The 17,699-nt window shown below is 45.9% G+C and overlaps 1 protein-coding gene across 1 annotated transcript in view; it reads left to right on the forward strand.

Annotated features, from left to right (window-relative positions):
- The window catches only part of LOC128792973 (translation initiation factor IF-2-like), a 34,950-nt gene that overhangs the window by 4,128 nt on the left and 13,123 nt on the right, over positions 1 to 17,699 (forward strand). The window lies entirely within an intron of this gene.

Genomic DNA, 17,699 nt, shown 5'->3' on the forward strand with positions numbered 1-17,699 from the left:
AGCTGTCATCACTGAAATGCTCCTTTCCCCTCTTATTATGAGAATAAAGGAGGGAGACCAAACTTAGAGGTGGATGCTTGGGCAGTTATTGTACCTTGCAGAAATATCCTTACAGGGCTCTGTTTCCACCAGAGGAGAGCGTTCCCCTGCTGCAGTCACTGCTCAGCAGGCACGGAGTGCTCCAGGCAGCCTGCAGTGGGAACCATCCCCTTCCCTCCCCTGCCCTTCCCAGCACAAGTGGCAGTGGTGGAGAGAAAAGAGGGAGTTTTCTCCCAAAGCTCGCCCTGACTGTCCAGAATGAAATATTCGGAGCTTTAATAGTCTCTGTGTCTCCAGCAATCCATGGCAAGGGCAAAAGCAATAAATAGTGCAAGGGGGAGGGAAACCCTGCTGTAATTATTGCAAATGGGAGCTGCTCCCGGGCTCGCTGGGTTCGTTAAGGTCGGGAGTGGTTTGGGGGTGCTGGGTCCGAGTGTTGGGAGGGTTGGAACACAGCTCCAGCTGCATTTCTGCCCAAAAGCCCTGGCCACCCTGCTGGGCAGTCAGGCATGGCCTCCAGCTGCCAGCTCTGGGGCAGGAGAAGCTGTGGGAGCCCTCCCATGGGTGGCAGGGGAGCAGGGAGATCCCAGCGGGGTGTGCTGCTCCCTGGTGGGATCGTTGATCCCTGCTGGGATCTCCTGCGTGGCAGAGCTGCCAGCCCAGCGCTCCAGGAGCAGGCCCAGGGCTCAGAAGGAATATCCCATGGCTCTCCCTGCCATGTTCCTCACTGGAACGTGGAAATCCTGGAATTTAGGGAAGGCCAGGGCTGTGCAGAACACAGAGCTGAGCTCTCCAGCACGCAGAGAGTGGGCCTGGGCAGAAACACTCCCAGCTGCACAAGCTGCAAGAGGCTCATGGCATTAGACTGGGCTCAAAGCTCAGCTTAACCTCCTTCCCTGCCCTGATAACCCCTCTCCTTGTCCCCATGAGATTTCTATACTCCATGGTGTCTTCATATTCAATATTGAGGTTCCCCTCTCCCTTTTATTTTTAGAGAGCCTTTAAAATATTCTATATTAGAAGTTATTTAAGAAGAAGAAATGTTATTGTTTTTGAAAATGTTGATAGAGGGCAGTCAAATTGAGAGTCTTCTCTGTGCAGCACTTAGTGAAGCAGTTCATGAGGCTTCACTTTTTTTATTCCCTCCCTGTTCCTTAACTAATTTAACAAACACAGACAGAGAAACAGAATCATCAGCTGGAATTTACCTCTAGCCCTTCTCTGGAAGAGACTGTTTCTGTTAAATCTCTGTCACATTGTCCCAGGGGTGTTTTAGGGACCACGACCTCTCTTGCTGTTGTATCAACAGCTCAGCCTCACTACAAGGAGTCCCAAATTGGACGCAGGGGGGGTTGTCCTGTCCCCCTCAAGCCAGAGCTTTCCCTGACTGCTGCAGGGTCCTGTTTGCACTGGGAGAGCTCAGCCCAAGGCTCAGGTGCTGCTGAGGTCCCTTCATCCCGTTCTGGCTGCTCTGCTGAAGGCTGGATCCTGTTTTCCATACCCTGCTGGCATTTGCCACGCCACATATAAAGTACAGGCAGGATTATTTGAGCTGCATAAGCATTGCTGAGTGCACATGAAATGGAGGAAGTGTAAGAATTTTAAGCTGGGCTTTTCCAGCTGGAATCCTTCAGGCTGGAGTAGCTTAAGTCAAACTGATGCTCCTGGCCACAATTTTTTTCTTAGCCTCCTCATTATCAGTTATTTATTAAGGCATAACTGTTGATTTTTTTTTTTTTCAGGACAGTTGTGCTATTTTCTGATGAAGTTAAGAAATAACAATGCACCACATGATATTAACATGGATTATTTCTAATATAAAAGTGTCCTCAGCTACTTGAAACTCAATGGGACACTGGAGCAGCACAGAAAGCCCAGCCATGGCCTCATTAGTAAGTTATTTGTAATTGGTTTACACTCATAGGATTTATTTTTTTTCCAGGAGAGAAATTTTGCCCAGCAATTGATGATCTGTGTAAATATTAAAAGGAAAGGAGGGAAGAACTATATAGACAGCAAATACCAGCAAATTGTGAGTGCAGCATTTTTAATGGATAGCTATTAAAAATAAAAGAGAAAAGTAGGCAAAATAAAAGGGAGGTTTTATTGGACAAAATTGACAGTTGTTATCCTCAATGATTCCTGACATTTCAAGATCAGTTTTTTATCTAATGTTTCAACAGCCTTGGGTATTTCCTTCTAGTGAACCACACTCAGCTGTAGCTTTTTTCTCCCTTTAAAACCACATTTTTTTTTTTTTTCTAAATGTGTGGATATTTATTATAGCCAGTGTCAAAAAAAACTCCACACTCCACTTATATATGAGCTTCTCCTCAGCCTTTCCTGGGATGACTCCGAGCCCTGGGTGGGCACACACAGCTTCCTCTGGCAGCAGCTGGAATTTCATGCATGGATCCAAGGCAAAATAACGCCCCCAGGGTGATGTGTTCCCACCTAAAGTGAGAGTCCTGAGCCTCCCTCCAGCCCTGAGAGGGCTCCTCCAGCCCTTCCCAGCCCTCAGAGAGGCAGTTCTGCAGCCACATCCCAGAATCATGGAGCCACTTAGCTTGGAAAAGATCTCTAGGATCACCGAGTCCAACCATTAACCCAGCACTAAACCACGTCCCTAATGGACATCAAGGTGTTTTTAAATCAGCTCCAGGAATGGTGGTGCCACCACTTCTCTGAGCAGCCTCTTCCAGTGCTTGACAACCCTTTTGGTGAAGAATTTTTCCATAACACTCAATCTAAACCTCTCCTGGCACAATGAAAAGCTGTTCTTGTTCTATCACCTGGTGGGAGAGGAGTCTGACCTCCTGACTGTCCACAACCTCCTTTCCTCCATCACGACAACGTGCTGCAGCCTTTTCAACCCTTTTTATTCAGTAGAGAGGCTTCTTGTCACCTGGCAGCCAAAGTGGAGGTTTTAATGTCCTAAATGAGGCTGAACATGGACCACAGAGAGGAAGAGCATGGGCTTGGAACTGTGTTTTCTGAATCTCTCCATCCATTGCCCACAGACCCTGGTGGCAGGACACACCTTCAGATGGCAACTTCATTGTTCCCATTAGAAAAATCCTAGACAATGCAGAAAACCTGTTTGAATTCTTGTTGGGAAATAATGGTTGTGGGGTTTTTTTGACACTTCCACACTCTGCATGTGGACATTTTCTATTGCAATTTCTTCTTTGGCTTCCTTTCCTTTTCACCTTGTGAGCTAATCTTCCATACATCCCAATTCCTGGATTTTGCCTGGGTACACAAAAATGGAGATTAACCTCCAGTATGTGCTGTAAGCAACAGCCTGGATTTTCAGGGCATCTGGATTTAGAGTTGCCAGAATTAGAAACACGAGCCAGACGAGATCATGCTAGGGCAATTCCCCAGGACTGGGCCATAAAGCCAATCAATTTAAAATGCAATAGAAAGCACCGAATTCTGGGTGAAGGAAGGCACTTACTGCTCATTTGGAAAGAAAAGCTCATATTCTAAATTGCTTTTCAGATCAGACCTGAGCCTACTTTTAGTGATGTCAGTGGTGCCACTTCCGTTCAGTCCAGTGCTGCCAGAATTTTCTGTTTACTGCTGTTACTTCTCCACTTCCCCCTCTCCTCCTTTTCCCAAGATCCCTGGCAGCACCACTCCTTGCGTGGTTCAACAGGAAGGTCCAGGATGGTCAGAGGGATGGAGCAGCTCCGCTGGGAGGAAAGGCTGGCAGAGCTGGGATTGTTCACCTGGAGAGGAGAAGCTTTGTGGTGAGCTCGTGGTGCCCTGGAGGAGCTGCAGGAAACATGGAGAGAGACTTTGGAGAAGGGATGGAGGGACAGGACACAGGGAATGTGTCACACTATGAAATAACTCACAGAAACAGGCTATGTAAATAGGGAGGAAAAAGAACCAAAAAAAGCAAACTTTATTTTCTGACTCCAGTATATATACAATAGCAAAAGTGACAGTGGATTGGAGGATGGAATTGCCACCTCTCCAACCACACTGGTCAAACCAACAGTCCATCAATTCTCTCCTCCCACAAAGAAGAATGCAAAACAATCATTGTTTATATGAACAGTGTGGGAAAATTCAGTAGAAATATGTAAATATCAGAAGGCATAAGAAACTTTTAGAAGAACTTTAAAACTCTCAAAAGACCAGGGTGACAGGAATGGCTTCCCACTGACCCAGAGCAGGGATTGATGGGATATTGGGAGGAATTCCTGGCTGTGAGGGTGGTGAGGCTCTGGCACAGTTTCCCAGAGCAGCTGTGGCTGCCCCTGGGTCCCTGGAAGTGCCCAAGGCCAGGCTGGACAGGGCTTGCAGCACCTGGGACACTGAAGGTGTCCTGCCCATGGCAGGGGTTGCATTGGATGGGCTTTCAGGTCCCTTCCAATCCAAACCAGTCTGTGATTCCAGGATTCCTCTTTGAGGACAGTTAGGACATGGAGACAGAGGCAGTGAGATGAAGTCATTTTAATCTCATGGAAAAAGGAGTTCACCAGCCATGGAGGGGATGGTGGCAGTGATGTCTGCTCTGCTCTTGCAACTCTTGCCCCAGTTTTGTTTTTGCTCCCAATGACAGAAGGTGACCTTTCATCCAAAATGGGCTCAGCTGGGAAGTTCAAGATGAGCTGACTCACTCCCATTTCACTTATCCCTAATGGAAGTTGTGGACTAATGCACCTCTAAAAATGGCCAAAGAGGTTTAGGGCCTGAACTTGTGGCTCTCTCCTAACACCAAACACTGCAGTACTTGGGTTTCCAGTGCGTGGTGCATTAACTCATTAGCAGGCACTTAGGATATAATTTTTCTTCTGCTAAAATTATGAAATGGTGAGAGCCAGAACGAGCTGAGGTACCTGAGTGTCCTCCTCAGCCTCCAGCTCTAAGTGACCTCTGGAAAAGAACTGCTCTCCCTCTTTCCCACCAGCCAGGAAACCTTCTGGAAATTTCTATCAGAAATCAAATATTGTGGCTACTTTACGCGCAGGAGTTCCCTTATTCCTTCTCTGATATAATTTTGTTGAAGAGGAAAATCGCTGGTTTTCTTTTTCAAATTCCAAGGTTTTTGGCAATTTTACAAAAGACCAAATTCCTTTCAGCAGGAACTTTGGGAACTACCATTTTTGGTCACTGCATCCAGGGAGTCATTACATGTGGATGTACAAAGAGAACCAGAGGTCTAGGAAGCCAGACTCACCCAGGAAAGAATAAATTAGGGTAGTTCTGAATGGAAGAGTGGAAGGAAAATGACAATACTTTTGAATTATAAAAGATTATGTTGAAAAATAAAGGGAACACTTTGCTCTTGACAAATAACATCAGAGAGAGAACAAGAAATTGGTCTTAATTTGGAACTTAGAAAGATTGATACCAAATATATTTGATGGAGAGGATGGCAGAGACTGGCTAAGGAGGTCACAACCCCACCATCCTCTGGCTGTTCATGTTGAGGGACAAATTGTTTGTGACCATATACTACACTCCTTAAAATAAATATATTGTCAATAAACAGAGGAGGAAAATTCATTAAAAAGCAGATTTGGAACCAGATTCCAATAGAAACAATGACATAAAAAATGTAACATGAAAGGATTGAAACTTTCTAGATCAACATGGCTAAGTAATGTTCAGGCCATTTCATATCCAGGCCCTGAATTCATGGAATTGGCTAAAATCATCTTCTTGAAAGTATATACATGGATATATGGATACACAAATACCCACATGCCTGCACACATGCATTCTTGGATCATTTGTGCACATCTTCAGGTTTTCAAGGCTCTTGTGTTTAGGGTTTTTATTTTCCATTCATTTTCTCTCTTTCTGCACCATCCATCTCTCTCTGGCTGGTTGGATAGCTGGGAAATGCCAGCTCCTTGGGAAGTCACCTTCCAGAACTTTGGGGGGAAAAAAATCTCAAATAATCAGATTTACAACAAGCTCGGAGCATTGGGATTCCTGAATAGAGATAAAATCTTAGGCATGAGGGTAATGCTGGAATGTAAAATCCGTAACAATTTCCTCCCCACTTTCACAGTATCAAATGTTTGCAGTTCCAGGGAGTGTGAGCGAGGCTCCCTTTTAGCTGTTGATTTAACTGGGCTTAAAATCCAATGAATAAATTGTCCAGAGTTCATCAGCTTGTGGGGTGCTCAGTGCCCACACACCAAATAATAAGCTCCACATCCCACTGTGAGCAGTTTATGGCCAGAAGACTGCAGGAACACGGCGGTGGAACTGTCAAAATAAAACATGTAATGGGCTCATAAATGAAATGAACGGATATTGGTTTACAATCAAGCCCATAAATATGTGTCACACCTGTCTCTGGGTGGTCAGCAGCAATCAGGCTGCTGAATTCTGAGCATATTTTTGAGCTGGTGCTGTCTGATTTGTCCTTCCCTCCTTGCTGAGCGATACCAAGGGGTGAAGTGAAAGGCTGAAGTGAAACGGTGCCACTGCAGCCAAGGTGATGTTAAATGTTTCAAGCTAAATATCCAACAAATCCAGGATAATTCGAGGCTAATTGTGTTTTATTGTGTTCACCATTTTAGGAAAAAAAAAATCAATGAAAATAGGTTTACAGCAGCTGTTTTCACCTCCCAGCAAGAGTCTGCACTTTCCCACTGAGGTTACTCTGAAGGTGGAAATAGTCTAACATAAGGATTAATAACAACAACAACAACAACAACAACAATAATAATAACCACCATAATCATAATCATCATAATAACAATAAACAACAACAACAACAATAATAAATAACAATTATTATTATTATTATTATTACTATTACTATTACTATTACTATTATTTATACTATGGGAATGCCAAGGATTCCCTCTATGCAGAGTACTGGAGGAACAAAAACTTTACACTCAAAAGCTTCCAGCCAGTGACCAGAGTGAGTGAATCTACCTGTGATTGTTCCTCTTCATACCTACAACTCCAAATCAGGGCCTAATAAATTCAGCTCAATTCTCAGCATCGCTCTCCTAAAGGTTACTAATTTGAAAAGGCCATTTTCATTATTCTTCTGAAAAAGCCATAGAGGCAGATCCAATATTTGATGCTTGATATTTGCCCCAAATAATCCCCTAACTGATTTTAGGGTTGTGCCCCAGCTGCTAAACCAGGTCCTTGCTTCAGCAACTTCTTCGGGACTTTAGGTGGGATTTAGTGCAAAATCTTCTTTCTTGCTTATTTAATATTTAAAGATAGCATTGTTAAATTGTGAAATTGTGCTGTTTAAAACACAATCTTTTATTTTGCCATTTAAGCAGTCAGGAGAATCCATTTTTGGGGGAGAATCCATTTTTGGGGGAGAATCCATTCCTGATGGAGCCATTTGGGCCCAGCCTTATGTGAAAGACGTTGAAGAATCCCTCAAAGCTGAACGATTTTCCAGCTTAAATACACAAGGGAGATGTGAAACTCTGGAACTCCCTGCCAGGGCTCCAGTCCCACCTCTCCTTGCTCTTCTGCATCCTGAGAACCCTGTAGAAGTTAAAGTTTTCAGGTTGCCAGAGGAACCCCAGGATTGCCCAGGCAGAGACTGATTCCTTCATTTTAAATATATGACTAAAACACATTGTATTGTTGAGCTGGATCAAAAAAGAAAAAAAAAAGCAGCAGAATGGCAAAACTGCTGCAGACCTGTGAGAAGAGAGGCATTTTCTGATTTTTTGGTGTGCAGTGCAGATGCAGAGAGCACCATTTCTTTCCCTCCATTTGCATATCTGTAAATGACTGCAAGGCAGGGTAGGAGGAGGCCAGCTGGATTCAATTACAGAGAAAGGTAAAAAATCTTTGGCTTCCGAATTTCATTTTGCAGTTTTGAGCAGGGTCACATTCTGAATTTCTTTCCAGACTTTAGAAAGAGGAGTGAAGTTCTCGGCGGCGCATCCCAAGCGGAGAAGCGCACGGTGATCGGAATCATAAATTCTATTTTTACACGAATAATTAGTGTTTTGTCTCGTGCAGCCTTCCCAGTGAGCCACAGCAAGCCCATTTGAGGGCATTAGAGCTGCTTAGGGGGATTTCAGGGGACACTAATCTGCAGGACTCTTGCTGACAACCCAAAGGTGGTGTCACGTGAGAGCCTCATCAGGGCAAACCCACCCTGAGCCCTTCTGCAGCAGCCCGGAGCACAGAGCTCCCCGGCCTGGGATTCCTCAGGATGCTGGATTTACTGAGGTCAGAGCTGGATTTTTGGCGTGCCAGAATTATTTCTATTATTTTGAGAAGGAATTGAGGCTCCGGGTTAGTGACAGAGCTGCCTGCCAGCCCGGGATGAGATGCAAATCTCTTGCTCTGTGTGATTTTCACCTACTTAATGATAATAATGATAATAATAATGATAACAACAACACTCATCAGCATCACCACCGCCAAGAACAACAACTACAACAACAATAATTACAATAACAACAATGCTACCTTTCACTAGCTCCTTATAAGCCTTGATCATTATTTTATGTATCTTAAGCAATTTTTTTTTCTTTGCTTCATACTTCCTCCTGGCAGTGCCATCATTTCTGCCATCCATGCACATACAGCAAGGCAAGGGTGGTCAAACTGGGACACAAACCTAGAGGAGTAGGTGGACAGTAAATAATTATTAATTCTTTCCAGCCATTTGTACCTTAGAGAGGTCTCCAGTTTGTTGTCACTCTGAATTATTGGCCTTTGCTGATCAGCACAATCCTAGGAGTTACTCACAGACAGATCTTTTGTACTTGGTGCAACATGAAATTGAACTAAACCTTCCCTCTGCCTGCGTTCCTTTATTTCTCACAAGCCTTTAGCACAGCAGAGGATTTCCCAGGTACCCAGGTGCTGCTCAAATGCCCTAAAGTTGGAGGAGGATAAAGGCAGAGCCAACTAAGTGGAGCAGAGAATCCTCTGGGTTAGGATGACAGACAGGTTAAGATGACAGACATTGTTCCCCCTCCTACTTAGTCAGCTATATATTTTTTTTTTTTCAGTGGATTTTCTCCCTTTTGGAGTCTCTCTGTACCCTGCAGTGTCAGGGAAATGTGTTAACAAAGCTCAGCCACCCAGGGAAGGGCATGGTCTTCAATTTGTGCACGGGGAGGGGAGCAGAGAGGGATATTTGGAGTTTACAGACAGAGGTAGGAATTTGAGGGAGAGTTGGAAAGTCTCGAGTGTCTGGCAGTGGTGCCAGGGATGGAGGCTCCTTCCACGCCCAGCCTGTGGCACAGGTGCTCCCAGCAGCAAAAGCCAGAATCGCTGGAACTTTGGGAATGGTGAGGGGTTTGAGCTCCTCATCCAGCCCCAGGGAAGTGTGCTGGTGGTTATTTCAGTCCCAGCCTCATCTCACATTAGCACTTTTGGGAGGAACGCCTGGCGGGGTGGGGATGATCAGTCCCGGGAAGGGAGGCGGGAGGTGTGTGCATCTCCAGCCTGTCTGCAGGAAATCAGAGCAGGTTTGGGAGTTACTGTGATTCTCACAGGACTGGGGAAGGTTCCCACCTCCTCCAGCCTCTCTTGTGTAACCCTGAGGACTGGATTAGAGCCCTGGCTGCTTGGCTTGAAGGGTGGTTTCAGTCTAAGGCTCCTGGAAGCCCATTTGTTCCCACCAAAATACCATTTGTTCCTACTTTCTCCCATGCAGGGAGGGACAAAGTAGTCCCTCAAAGGATCCTTGGCTAATTTTAGCAATCCAAGGGTAACTTGCCCCATTTATTGCAGGTGGAAGGTGCAAAAAAGCCTTTCTGCACCAAGACCTTTTTTCTCTGTTTGTGCCAGTACGAGTGAGGCAAGAGCCTGACTTTAACAGAACAGATAAAAATAAACCCAGCCATGGACAAAGCCAATTATGTTCTCCATTGCCTAGGGATGGGCAGCCTAATTTGCAGCTGACAGCGATTTGATGGACTGAACCATCCTTTTTCTGATCCAGCATTTGAAGTAATTTTTATTGTAAACCAATCATTACCATGCAGGACGCTCCGTACCGCCGGTGTCACCGTGACAGATTCCCACAGCAGTGCTGCTGCTCGGGGTTTTTCCTCCCATCCCTCACTGCCCTGGCACGTTCTGGGAGGTGCTGGCCGTGGCACACCACGGCCCTGTCCCCAGCAGGGGCCCTGGGCACAGCAGCTGATGGGTTGGGTCAGAGGGGCAGTGCCAAACACATCCCCAGCGCTGGGGGCATGCTTCCAATCTCCTCGCTGTCGTTTTGGCAGGGCTGCTAAATTTAGTCCTCCAGTTCAGAATATGCAGACAGCACGTTAGGCTGGGAGCTTAGCAGTGAACATTTCCTCCATCTTCATCCACAATGGCCTCTGGTTTTGCTCTCTTTTGTGGTTTATAGGTCATAAAATGATTTCCCCCTCCCTGAGGACATTGTACTGGTTTGTGTCTGGCATCTGTGCAATCCAGTAAGTCCTAAGCTGTCGTGTAGCATCCTTCTGTTTCCTGCTTGGGCACAGGGGCACAGCTCCTGCCCAGCATTGTTGGACAGTCGTTAGAACCAGCTGGAATTTGTTTCCACCAGAGCTCCAGCAATTTCTCTTTGCAGCAGCCCCAGAGCTGCTGGAATTTACTTGTCTGCACCAGAAAAACTTCCCCATGGAAAGTGTGGGGTGCAGAGGTACAGGGAAATTTGGAGAGGATACGTGGAGGGTGAAGATCTGCTGCTTTTGCAGAGGTGGTGTGATCTACGTCCCCTTTCCAGGTCCATGAGGGCTCACTAGAGACCCAGGAGGTTCCATCTACATTTCCCTCTATTTGTAGCTGTGAAATCTGCAATTTCTTCCTTTCCACTGTAGTGTTCAGTGAAGACTGATTAACAAATGATAGACACCCACTGTTGCTAACAGGAGCAATAAAACCCTATAATTTTCATTAGAGAGGTCACCGAGACTTTCCTCTAATCCTGCAGAGTTTCAGCAACACCTCCACTCCTGCGAAGCCCTGAGGTAAAGGAAGGTTGTTGAGGCTGTGCCATTGAGCACAGAGATGGTGAGACAGGCCAGGGGCAGGGTAACTCGTGCACCTCAGCTTCTGCTCCTTCCACTCACGTGTGCCAGGGTACCTGTGTGCTGAAAAGCTGTGAGGAGCAAACTCTCTATTTCCCACTGATGCTTTTTGCCTCATAATTTACACTGATTACATGTTTGTATTGGCCAAACACAGATATATGACTTTTATTAGATAAAATAAAATCAAAGGGAGGATGGAGAAATATGTTTAATCATTTCAGAATACTTTAAAGGTGGTTATTTCAGAAGCAAATCTAAGCAGGGTGTGTCCTGGCAGGGAGACTTCTGGCAACATCAAGACACAGGGATGCTCTGCCACAGAGGGGACCCCGTGCCTGGTGTTCCAAGGTCCTGCAAGCTCAAGGTCTACCCCTGCAGGGACTCAGGTGTGGCTCCTGCCCTTTGTTTTGGGGTGGGATTTGGTCACACAGGTGCTGGAGAGGTGAAGGATCCGCACTGAGCATTGGGAAGGGCTCAGGGTGGGGTTGGCAGATCTCAGGTGGCTGTGGCCAGGTGGGGTTGGGCTCTTTCTCCAGGCAGCACTGACAGAACCAGAGGACACAGCCTTAAGCTGTGCCAAAGGAAATACAGGTTGGCCCCTCAGTTTGGAAAGGACATTGAGATGCTTGAGCACATCCAGAGGAGGCAACGAGGCTGGAGAGGGGCTGGGAACACAAACCCTGTGAGGAAGCACTGAGGCAGCTGGGGGTGCTCAGCCTGGAGAAAAGGAGACTCAGGGGTGACCTCAGCACTCTCTGCAGCTCCTGAAAGGTGGCTGTGGGCAGCTGGGGTTGGGCTCTGTCTCCAAGAACTGACAGAACCAGAGGTCAGTCTCAAGCTGTGCCAAGGGAAATACAGGTTGGATATTAGGAAAAAAGTTTCTCATGGAAAGAGTGATAAAGTTCTGGAATGGCTGCCCGGGGAGGTGGTGGAGTCACCATCCCTGGAGGTGTTTAACAAAGTCTGGGTGCCAGGGTTGAGTTGAGGTGTTGGGGCTGGGTTGGACTCGATGATCTTGAAGGTCTCTTCCCACCCAGTGATTCTGGGAATTCTGGGAATTTTGTGTCTGCATGATCCCACGGGAAGGGCAGAGAGGCTGGAACATGCAGGACATACAGCTGGGATGGGTCTGCAGCAGCCACCAGAGTTTCTGGGATCCCTGCACGGATCTGGGTTGAGAACTGTGCCCTCATCGAGCGGCGCCGCTGGGAAGCGCTGAGAGCAGCCCAGTTTCCTGAACAACCCTGCGAAAGGAAACAGATTGCCTGGGGCAAGACATTTAGAGGGGCCTACACTTCTCTTTGTGCTTTTAAAGCTGTTCTCGCTGTGGGTGGAACGCTGCCTCCCCAGGATGGAGTCGGGCAGCGCTGTGCGCTGAGCACACGTGCCGGCAGCTGGAAGCGCTGCTCGGAGTCCTCCTCCCGGGGGGAATTCGGGGCATCAGGAAGATCAGTGAGCATCCAGATATTGCTGCTTGTCTGCCCGGTGTCACACAGTCCCAGAATGGCTTGGCTTGGAAGGGGCCTTAAAGCTCATCTAATTCCAGCCCCCGGGCACGGGTAATAAATGATTCCATTGCTGGGTACTTGCCACTTCTCAGCTTCTTTTTCCTGCCTCTGTCGAGGTCGGGATTGAGGCGCTAGAGACGGTATTCCATGTCCTATATGACAAGTCGTGAATTCTACAGCATTCTACTAACAAGCTACAAAGTGGCTAACTCTCTTTCCAAGGCTAAACTAGCTAAGTGTCGTAGGCTGATAAGGAAGTGAGTTTCTTGGGACTAACTTGACACTAACTAACTAACTCACTAACTAACTAACTAACTAACTAACTAACTAACTAACTAACTAACTATTTTTCTTTTAAGGCTGAACTACCTAATGAAGAAATGACACCTAAATTATTTTCACTTTTCACCCAATAGCTGATCACTCGAAGTCCACAATGTGGACTTTTCTGTCCAATTACAAAACAACACCCGAACCCACGAAGAAGAAGGACCAGCCTCCACCCTAAAACCTCCATCTTGCTCTGTATCTATTGCTATATTCTAAAACCCCAAACTCTTTAAGTTTTTCACCCTGTGACACCACGCACTTCCACTCAAACTCCACATCCATAATCCCAGTGCTATCAATCAATTTTGGAAGCCTTCTCCACGGCCCCAGGTGGAGGTGACCTCCTCTCTTGGGGGATCAGAGTCTGTCAGCACAGAAAGTCTAAAACTCTCAGCATCCAGAACTCCAACAGGTACTGGCACAGCTCTGTGCAGAGGGGATTCCCAATCTCAGGAAATATCACAGAATCATGGCATAGCATCAGAGAATGAATGACCATCCAATCATCCACTTTCCACCATCCCAGGGTGCTCCAAGCCCCCTCCCCCTGGCCTTGGACATTTCCAGCCACAGCCATAGCCCAATACCCTCATACAGCTGTTTACAGCAGTTAAATACATTTCTAGAAATGTAGATTATGGCCAAGGGTTGCCAAAATTGAGGTTTCTGAGCTCCAAACCCACAGGGTTTGCAGTTTCTGTGCACGTTTCCCAGTGATTTCCATAGGCCTGGTCCTCCCACCTGTTTAAAATAAGCCTTAAGACTATTCACCTTGCAGCAATCTATGTTTAGACACTTATTTTTAAGATTTTCATTTCAGTTTTAATGTATTCCCTTTTTCTGGAAATCAAAAGAAAGCTTGCTAGGAAAATAATTTAAATTTCCATTTCCCCTCCCCCCCACATTTTTCCATGTTGATTACTCACAGGTATCTCTTATTCTTCTGCAAGTTCTCTGAGTCATGGATCCTTCCCTAACCACCACTGCCATGCACACCCAGCACAGGCCCCAGAGCAGAACAAAAGGATTTTTCAATCAAATTACATTTTCAAATAAATTTTCAAACCCTAATTTATCTTTTCATTAGGTAAACAGCTGAGACAATAAGCAAGAGTCTTGTGGCAGCCAATTCCTGCAAATAGTCACTCATTCTAGTTCAGTTCTTTGCTACATGAAAAACCAATGTGTTGATTTTTAAGTATCCTCAAGAAATTTGATCTCATTTTAATTGGAGGAAAAATTGGTCAATAATTGTTATTGTATGATCAGTTTGCCTTAAAGTTTGTCTTCTGTATAGATTTTAATATATCTATATAGCTTAAACCGGTTTTCTGAAAGGGGAAAATAACATTATAACTCATTTTGGGGATTATAAACGGAGTAATTCTCTTGAAACTGGTCTTTAATACAGCTAATAGCTCTTGGCTTCACCTCGAGATGCTTAACAAGCCCATCATTAACTGTGGCTAATGAAAAATTAATTAAACTTTTTATAACCTAACACCAGATGACAAATCATTATAAATCATGCCCTCGGTTGTTCATGTCACTAAAGCCAATAAATGAGTTGGGAAGTTCACATGTATGTATAAAGCTGTAAACAAATATGCAATGAATCGTGCTGGTTGTCAATAATTATTGTTATCAGTCACTTTTAAAATTTCTATTTAAGATTCCCAGAATTGTCACCAAGGTATGACCCTGCATGTAATTTTTGGAAGACTTAATAAGAAACCTTAACATTGCACATGGTCAGAGACTTCTGGAATCTGCACCAGGATGATCCACACCAGCCTGGAAGGGAATTAGCAAAACTGGGGAGATTTAGAAGGAGGAGGGCAGAATTATTGCAAAGCCTGGCAGGACATCATTTAGGAATAAAACCCTATTGCACTGGATTTGAAAATTTTACAATAAAACCAGGGAACTATTGTTTTTTCTTTCTGTTTGGAATTTGCCTGAGTGACTCAAGGAAGGAACAGCAGCAAGAGCAATTAATTGTGTCTGCAAACCAGTTTAAATGCCTCAGATGTGCAGGATTAACGGGGGAAAACGCTGAGCACTCCAAGAGCCTTTCACAGGACAGGTCAGAATCCATTTGTAAACCCAGTGGCTATTTCCAGGAGAGCAGGATTAGCTCACAACCCCCCAAAACCTGCCCATCCATGACTCACATCAGCTGGAGCTCCTGAGGGGAAGCAGTGCCAGGGTTGACCCCAGCCCTTCAGAGCAGAGCAGCCGAATTTTCCCGTGTGGAATTAGGGCAGCCCAGGTGGGCTGAGCTGGGTGAGGAGCGGCACTGTGGGTGCTCCAGGAGCAGGAGGGAGGTGTGGAGGGGCAGCTCAGGAGCTCCTGCCCAGCTCCAGGCCCCATCCATCAGCTCCCAGCTCTTCCCTTTCAGGGCTGCACACGCAGAACCTTTTGTAGGATGAGAGGAGAGGCTTTCCTTTGAAGTAACTCCTGCTCTGGGCGTGCTGTGCTCCCTGTCCTTTATCCAGCTGCTCTTTCAGCGCTGTCCAACCCACACCTGCTCCTCCTCAGGGTCACAGGACCCGACCTTGTCTCTGTGGTTCCTTTGTTCTCCTTGCCTTCCCCTCCCATCAGCTCTGCGTGTCCCCTCCGGGCTGTGCCCGGCCCCGGTTCCACTCCTGGCTCAGCTTGAGCATCCCCACAGATCTATAAATACCCCTGGGCAAGGCAGAGCTCAGCAGCACATCCACACCCCGTGGAATTGCCTTCCTCGTGTCCCCTTTGTCCCACTTTTGGGGTGCACTTGTGCTTGGGGACAAAAGCCCTTCTCGGTGAACCTATGAAAGCCCCCAAAGTTGCTGATGTACTCAAAAAATTACTGCAGCCCAACACAAACATATTTTCTGCCTCTCCCTCTTGCTTGCAAAAGCCCAAATTGATTTATTTTCAAACTCAAGCATCAGTTTGCCAAGTGCAGGAATATGTAATGCAGCAATTATGGGCATTCCCCAAAAGCTGCTTTTATGTATTTATGAAGAAAGCTCCCATGGGTAACACTTCATCTCAAATATTTGACTTGGAAATGCTTTTATTTTTCCAAGTTCTTTTCAGATGTCTCTTCTGAAAGCTGATGTGGTATTTTTCATCTCCTGTAACATTTCTTTGAAAGGCCACATTCTGTAGCCATGGTTTTGCCATACAGGACTTTTAGGCAGAGAACAAACTTTAATGGTGACATGAGAAGTTATTTTACAAAAGAGATCACAGCACCACTTTTTTTTTTCCTCCAAAAATCACATTTAAACTGATTTTTTTTTTTTTTTGGATCATCTGTAATTCAGACACACCGAAAATGTAATTAATTTCCATCACAAAGTTTCAGTTCTGATGCAGAATATGGTCCCGGGGATATAATCCAGAAATTGCTTCCAGCATGTGAAATGTGCAATTATAAAAAGGAAATATTTAACTCCCACTATGCTCTTGGGATCACAATGTCAATTAAAGATCTCAAAAAAATTAATTGTTTCATCAACTGGAAACACCTGAGGAGGGTCCATGGCCAAGGTGCTCTGCCAGGGCTCCCCGGGGTGCAGAGCTGGCTTTAGGAGGAATCTGGGGATGATATTTATAAGACATGGAGGCTGGGATCTGCTTTAGGATCAAAATATTGAGCATAAAATGAATAATCATCCAGTTATGACAACAATAAATGACAGTGACACTCGATGGGAATGTCAGTGGAAAATCAGAGTGTCCTGCATGTGAGAGCTTCACCAAGGGCTGCTCAGGGGCTCTCACCTGCAACAATTGAGCTCAGGGGTAAATTTGCCCCAAGAATTGAGCTCAGGGGTAAATTTACCTCAAGAATTGCCCTCAGGGTACAAAAGAAGGGCTGTCCCTGTGCTCACTGTACCACAGGAGGCGTCACTGCTGCCTGGTTGTGTCTCTGAGAAGGAAAAAAAAGAAGATTTCTTTGTGACTCTCCACTACCTTTAATATTGCTTCAAGTGCCTGGGACAATCCTGAGGACGCCCCTGAAAAGAAATGAAAATAAAAATGGAATTTCTCTTCCTTCTGAGCCTTTCCACAGAGCCTGAGCTGCTCAGGCTGGCTGGGGCCATAATTCACGGGCATTTCCAGCAGGAGATGTAGGAACTCTCATTTTCTCTGGCAGATTTCTTCTGGAGCCAGCATTACCAAGCCATTAGATCAGATGGCACCATGGGAAGTTTCAGAGGGAGAAAAGCCGGAGCAGGGATGCTGCAGAGCTGGAATGTTCTGTCCTCAGTGAAGGGCCTTCACTCCCAGGGATCTTGTGAAAGGCACCAGCTCAATAATTTGGATTTGACAAGCCCTAACAGCAGCCACTGCCTGATGAAGGTCAATAATTTGGATTTTAATACCTAGCAGCATTCTCTGCCTGGATGCTTGATCACAGTGTGATCGTTTCCTGTCAGCCCCTTGCTCCGCAGCAGGATCTGTGGGGTTGCATTCCTCAGGCTGAAACGGAGATATTTGTATTTACTGAAACCACGCACCTTTGTATTTATCTCTGCATTTGTCCACTTCACTCCCTTTCCAAGGCAGGATTTCCACTGACTAACACCATGGGAAATTCAGGATGAGCCAGAGCCGGTGCCAGTTAAAAGCAGAGCTGAAAATTCACCTGCTTCAGTTCCAGTGCTCTTTTATGGAAATCAGGGCTCTAACCAGGAACCTTTTGTTGTCACTTTGTGAGAGGTGGTGTGGCAGGATAAATTGAAGCATTAATTGCAAACCCACCAGTGGGATCTCGGCATATGGATATGATGTGTGGGAACGCATGGGAAGTTGAAGGAATGGG

Source organism: Vidua chalybeata, chromosome 10 (genome assembly GCF_026979565.1).
Source record: "Vidua chalybeata isolate OUT-0048 chromosome 10, bVidCha1 merged haplotype, whole genome shotgun sequence".
Lineage (NCBI taxonomy): Eukaryota > Metazoa > Chordata > Aves > Passeriformes > Viduidae > Vidua > Vidua chalybeata.